This window comes from Mustela nivalis (genome assembly GCF_964662115.1).
Source record: "Mustela nivalis genome assembly, chromosome: 4".
Taxonomy (NCBI): Eukaryota; Metazoa; Chordata; class Mammalia; order Carnivora; family Mustelidae; genus Mustela; species Mustela nivalis.
In genome coordinates this window covers 96992486-96997755 of record NC_139023.1, presented here as the reverse complement: position 1 = coordinate 96997755, position 5270 = coordinate 96992486, and positions in this window count along the sequence as shown.

Sequence of the window (5270 nt, the reverse complement as noted above, 5' to 3'; positions counted from 1 at the left end):
GCATTTGCAAACATTAAGGTTCATACATAAGAAAACAGCTCTTTTGTAATGTTTGGATAGTGGTACCAGGCAACTTTGGCAAACAGTGCCTCACAGCAGCCAAAACCACTGGGATGACTAACACTGACATGGAGTGGCCTAAAATGGAAATGTCATAGAGCAAAGGCTGCCAGATACTCAAAAGGACAAAAACAAACAAACAGAAACAGCATTTGAAGTCTGATAAAGTATAGTGATACCCATTACATGTGTGTATAATATATGTGAAAGACATACAAGCAACTAGCCAAAATATGGCTCTAACTGGGGAGACGGCCAGAAAATATATGAGTTTACTATGGCTACTCTATCATTAAGGCAGTGTACGTGGGAGAAAGAAATAATTGTATGATAATAAAAATTTTTGATTGGTTGAGATGTTTCTCTTATTTTCAAGGAAAAAAAATTAAGTGTTTTTGCTCCAAGTTTTATTCATTTATTCATTTTTATGCTCACCCTGACTTAAAATCTAGATTTTTATTGGTCTGGTTTTTATTAATGCCCTATCTATCTATCTATCTATCCATCTATCATCTCTTTCCTTAAGCAAAAAAAAAAAAAAAAAAAAAATCTATATGTTCTGAGGAATATAAAATTGGAGAATATTTTATTTGGCAAAAAAAAAGTCAGAACTTTAGGAGCAACAAAATAAGTCATTTATGGGCATAATTTGAGAGAGTTTTGAGTAGAATTACCAGCACTGAGAGATGAAAATTTAATTGCTTCTAGATTATCAATGTATGACTGACTGGAATTCTTCACCACGAAATTCACTCAGGGATTTTCCCCTGTTTTCTTCTCACTAAGCTTTGGAAGCTAGTCTTATCACTGCTTCATTTTTTGACCAACAGGCATTGATTGACTTTTGTTAATGTTGCTTTGAATATAAAGCACTTAGCATTCTTCGTTTGGTTCTCAGGGTCAGCTTTATATAGAAGGTAGTGGGATCAGGCCCTCTCTAGATATCTTCATCCTTTCTCTGTGGAGTAAACCTTGCTTGCTGGATGGTGTAAGAGTTAAGAGCCAGAAAGAGCCAGAGACTAAGCTAGGCTATATTTTCTATCACATCATTTCTGGTTCTCTGTGCAATATTAGAGTTTTTTATACTCTATAAAGGGACATGTACGACTAATGTTTTGAATACCGAGAAGAGTATAAGGTGGCCATATCATTTTCTTGCTTGTTTGGTATAAGTTTCAATAACAGATTCCTGGGTAGATAACTAACAGAAAGGACATTTTCCTATTTCTTGCTAAAAAAGGACAGTCTAACTCTGTATATCTAACTTTAATTTCTGTGAAGAAGAAGTACAGTTTACTATGGAAAGATAGAATCAATATTGTTGAAAAAATATACATTTATTTTTGCATATCTGGCAAAGGTGATAAGTGTACATATGGCTAATTAAGATTCTTCATTCCATGGTAGAATGAATACCTCTGAACATATTAGATTAAAACAACAGAAACAAAGTTATTTTAAAAATAACATCTTTCTTTATGTAGACAACATATTGTTATAGTTCAAGCAATGTGCCAGATCTACAGTGCCTCTCCTTTAAGACTTCTCATTTATATTTTCAACAAAAAAAGGTAGGAAGCTGACTTCTTCAAATGAACTGTGTAAGAAAGGGAGGAAGAAAGAATTGTAGAGGCAACAATACATTCCAGTGTCTAGAGCTGTATTCCCCCTTGTACATACATTGTAATTATATACTGACCTTTGAGATCAGTGGCTGGTTACTTATGGGATAATATAATTAAAGTATACGTAACAAGTATGTTGAATTATTTTCAGTGCAATTCTAGTGGAGGAGATCTGTGTAATTGTTAATTCCATTTCATTCTAGAGGCATCTGAGATAACATCCCTTGGGTCCAAGCTTATAAACTAGAGTAAGGCTCTATCCACACAGAGGCCACTTTGAATTTTGTTGGTTTTACTTTCCCAATGACTGGTTTGCATGAAGAAAGAAACTTGTGGCTAGTTAGAAAATGCAAAGGAAACACATGCACATTACAAGGGATAATTTGTGGCTTACACATAATTCTTAAATAAAATGTTATTTATTCTCATGTTTGCCTCCCCAAAACACAAATATTAGAGCACATGAATCCCTTTTTATTTAGTATGACTTACCTTGCTATTTGTATTTTGAAAGTTGATGGGGACCATTCTAAATGCCTTGAAAGTGTTTCTAGAAGGCCAAAATTCTGTGGCTGATGATCCTTTGAAAGAGCATAGACCTTCATCTGATGATAGAGATAGAGAACACTGACTTGAATGGGGAACTGTTGATGATGATAGCTTGAATTTCAGGGGCATACCTCAGAAGGGATTGGAAGACTTCTGGGGTCCAGAAAAAAATATTTGCCTCAGAGGGGGTGGTATAAAGGCAAGAAAAATAATGCTGAAGATATGGACAACAGGGATCGAAGCAGTAGCTGCCCTGTTGTCGGGGTTGGTACCATGACAAGGAGAGATAGCAAGCAGAAGAGCTGCTTATGGTATTACACAAAGCCCAATGATTCACCCCAGCTAAGTTACATTCTTATTTCCCAATGTTATAAGAATGTGTAAACTTTGAGACACTAAGATGAAGTTGACTTTTATATACCTGAAGCATACTATTAATAATGACATGATGATGAGTATATTTACTATTGATGACTTAGGTTTCATCCATCACTGAGTTATTTTCACAGATTGCCAATATGAGTTGAAAATACAATGCATTTTCATTTTCCTCCATGTCTAGCACTGACTTAAAATTGCTGTCAAGTAGCTATAAAATTTTTTGTCTTTAGCTTTCTCCAATAATTTGATCACCATGATGTTCTGGAAGCCTGTTCCCCTTGTTTTCAGTTCTTTCTTCTGAAATTGGGCAAGTGTCAGTGATCTACTAAAAAGCCTCCTCGGTAAAGAAACTGGCCTTTTCCAAAGTTTCAGACATTTTCTTAAATAAAAGAACCATAGAGCTCTAAGGGGATAGTCTGATGCTCTTAGATCAAACAACATAAAGGATTTGCTTTTACACTCATTCTCAAATACGTTAGGAGCAATGTAGGATGTTGTTTAAAGTGAGTACTCTGTTGGCTGACTGGTTTGGTTCCTGACTCTGACATATACAAGCTATGCAATCTTTGCAATGGCTTTCCTTATCAAAGTTCAATTTCCTCATCTGTAACATGGTAATATTAGTGCCTACCCCAACAAGTTGAAGGATTCCATCAAATAATCAACAAAACACACTTTGGTTAACATCTAGCTGTTGTTGTCAAAGATCACATTTACTAAGTTCGAGGAAAGCAGACTTTTTGTTTGGTTCATTACTGGATCCTCAGCACCTAGAACAGTGATTGGTACACAGCAGGCAGCTGATATTCACTTGCCAAGTGAATAGATAAATTTGAAAAGGCAATGAACCACATTTGCTGATTTTAGAGTATTGGAGCTGGATAAGACTGTCCATATTATTAGGCTCCAGTCTCTCACGGAGTTTAAGATTAATCCCTTGATCCCCACTGATGAGAAAGATTGTTAATGTGGGGCCAATTCAAGGAAATCACTCCTCCAAGAACTAGGAACAGGAATTTTTAGTGTGACGATAAGATGGGCAAAAGCTTTTCTTCCTGTGTTGAGTGTTCTTCTAGTATCATTTTATCTTCTAATTATCTTTTGAGAATTTATTTTTCTAAAGCATTTCTGGAAGCCTTCCTTAGTATTGTTTTTCTCTTTCTAAAATTATCTTCCATGTAGCAAGGGCAAGAAAAGGGATCATGGATTTGCACTAAAGAGAGTATATAGGATCATCCCTCTTGTTCACTTCACGGTATCTGTTAGAATATGTATGCTACCCCCACCTCATTATGAAAGAACATTTGCTTCAAGAAATAAATGCAGGTTATTTAAGCTGTCAATGCAATAATAGACTTTGATAGGTAATACAGCTTTTTCTGTGTACTGTAAGCTATCTTCACGCTGACTAACATTTATCTTACTGAGTCTCCCATATATAAAACCAAGGAGCTAACACTATAGTGGAAACTTGAAGAAACCTGAAATCTCTGGCCTCAAGAAGCTTACAGTTTGTGGCAATTAGTCTTTAAGATCTGATGGGAAATTGAATTGCTTTACCTAGAAGCTTCCAAAGCTAAAGAAACCAACCACCTCAGATTTGTCCTTAACAGAATTCTCTGTTGTTGGTGACGTACATGATTGTCCTAAGGTTGGTTGATATATTTCAGAAGCTGAGAGGAATCCTTAAGGGCTCTTAACTGAAGGTGCATAATGGTCACAGCCCTTCAAATAAGTTGCTACAAAAGTTATGCTGTTTTTTGAATAAGTTGTTGTGCTCATAGAAACTGTTACAGCTTTTTAATGTGAACTGATTATGTTGTTTGATGTTGTTTCTATCCTCTGTAATCATATTCAAACACAATATGCACCCATAGTCATTCTTTTCTTCAACCAATACATAATTATTCAGTACCAACCTATTAGTTGCCAGGAACTATATCAAAGCAGGGTATATTGTCAAGAAAGATATCAAAGACTCTGCCCTCATGGAACTATAAGGCAGAAATAGTAGACATTAACTTAAAATTACATAATTAATATACTAAAATGCTGATAAGCACTGTTAAAGAGCTGTAGAATTCTATAAGATTAATTTGGTTAAATCATACTTTAAATTTTTTCTTGTAATCCACTTTGTGGATGTACACTTGAGTTATGATTAATATGAAAATAAAATAATTTTTACACTGGCCAAGTAAAATAATTTTAATAGTCTGCTAAATACAGTGACTTCCTTGCTTTTACTGCATACGATATTGCTAACATAATTGGCGAAGAATCTCAGCTGAGTGGATAGTGATCCCAAACTGCTAGTTGAGACAGACCTTTAAAAAATAAGGTTTGGGAGAAGAGCCCAGTGGATTTGGCTATGTAAACACATATAAGGGTTGAAAGAGCCACATCAAATAGACTCTGAGGCCTCCAAGCCGCTGAAGACTTCACCAAGTCAGTGGTGGGTCAAATGGAAGGATTTGCATTTTCATTACTCCTGTGTTGGGTCTGATGTCACCTCTCGATCTGCAGTCCCTCTCTCTCTGTCTCTATCTCTGTCTCTCTCTGTCTTTCCTACTTCACTCCTTCCCTCTCTCCTGCTGCAATATTGTTTTTTAAAAAGGAAGGAAAAAAAAGTAGTCATTGACAGTTCTAAAAAAC